The sequence below is a fragment of the Carlito syrichta genome, unplaced genomic scaffold, assembly GCF_000164805.1.
Source record: "Carlito syrichta isolate Samal-C Ts95f unplaced genomic scaffold, Tarsius_syrichta-2.0.1 Scaffold309895, whole genome shotgun sequence".
Lineage (NCBI taxonomy): Eukaryota > Metazoa > Chordata > Mammalia > Primates > Tarsiidae > Carlito > Carlito syrichta.
The window spans coordinates 575,366-577,327 of NW_007253991.1; positions in this window are offsets into that span (position 1 = coordinate 575,366).

The window sequence follows — 1,962 nt, forward strand, 5'->3', positions numbered from 1 at the left end:
GCTAATTTTTTATTTATTGTAGAGATGAGGTCTCACCAAGTTGCCCAGGCGAGTCTCGAACCCACAGGCTCAGGCAATCCACTCACCTCAGCCTCCCTAGGCGCAGAATTACAGGCTGAGCCACCAAGCTCGGCTTAATTTTCTTTTTCTTTCTTTCTTTATTTTTTGTAGAGACAAGGTCTTACTATGTTGCCCAGGCTGGTCTTGAACTCTTGGGCTCAAGCAATCCTCCCGCCTTAGCCTCCCAGAGTACTGGGATTATGGGCATGAGCCACTGTACCCAGCTAGAGGCCTTTTTTATAAGTATTAGGAAACCTGACACAACTGCTTCAAATAAGTAAGGAGGGTTTATTAGTTTAGGAACTGAAAAGTTCGGTGGTAGAATGGATTTCAGGAGAGGCTTAACCCAGCCACTGAACAATGTGACCAAAGTCCCTGTTTTTTTGTGGTTTCTCTGTTCCATCATACTCAATGTTGACTTCCTCCCAATTTGGACACCTCTCATGTCTCAAGATGGCTGTCAACAGCCCCTGCAGCTATGTATTTTCTTGTTACCATCTGTCAGAAGAGAGATTATCTGTGTCCCAGCCTCCCCAGCAAATATCCTCAGATTCATTCTGATTGTATCCGTTTGGGTGAACACAATCATTCACGGTTGGCCACTGAAATGAAGTGTGCTGGTTGGCTTTGTCTCTGTCTTGTGGCCATCCCTGGAGCTGAGGGCAAAGTCGGGAATCTTTTGGAAGATGAGGCACAACAGTGGGAAAGTTACTGATTAGTGCCCACCCCTCTTCACCAACCCTGCCATGACATGACTCACGCTCTCCCTTTAAGAGAGAGCCTACTAGGGAGTGAGCTGACAGCTTCCAACTGCACCTTCTCCTGGAGGTCCACCTGGTGTTTACACCAAGGCCCCATTCTCCCAGGCTGTTCTCAGCCACTCACAGGCCACAGCAAGGGGCTGGACCCCTCTCCCAGGCAGCCTCTGCTCTGGACTCCTCACCCCCTTCCCAAGCTGCACCACTGTGTGGCTCTCCCTCCCCAGTCTTCCTTCCCTTCCTTTCTCCCTTCTCATTTTTCCAACCTCCTGGTGATCTGTGGCCCTCCCCTCCCACTCCTGTCTCCTCCTCCCTTATCTTTCACAGACACTGCATACCTAATTCTATCCTGGCTTCTGCTTCCCAGGGAACCAAACTGACACATCTTGATTACCTGAGCTGCCCTGAGTGAGTTCTGATTTTCACGGAGGCGCTAAGCTCAAGTGTGCTTTGCTCCACACATGCCTGTAGAGACTATCTCTTTCACACAGAAGGGGTGACCAGGGTTTGAGGTTGAGTAACCTGCTTGATGTCACCCATGCAGCAAGGGACAGCCTTGGGTTCCTGTATCTTGACCTCCCTACAACCCGTGTTCTTCACCAGCACTGGATGCCGTTCCTTGCAGGGAGCCTGGTGAGGTGGCCAGAGTCATTCAAGGTCACACCTGCCTGGGGAGAGAAGAGGGTACCAGGGTGTGTTCACTCCAGTGGGCTTTTCTTGAGTCTGTCCTACCTGGGGGGGTGGGGGGGGCGGAGGAGGAGGAGCCTGAGTCACTCAAGGTCACACCTGGCTCCTGGGGAGAGAAGAGGGTACCAGGGTATGTTTGCTCCAGTGGGCTTTTCGAGTCAGTCCTACCTGGGGGGGGGAGGGCGACCTGGGGTGGGCGGAGGAGGAGGAGAAGGAGGAAACGACCCTTGGTGGAGGGGCTGCGACCGTCACTGCGTTTCAGCGCAGACTGGGGGCCGCTGAGCACGGAGACTTGACAAGTGACACGTCAACAGGAATGGTTTCGGGTGCACATAAACGGTGTTTAAAAAGAAAAAGCCAAGCGAGACGCTGCTTGGGAGGGCCAAGAGACTCGAACTGCGGGCGCAGGCAGCGGGCCCCGCCCGGCACCGCACGGCCCTGCAGGCTCGGGGCTGGG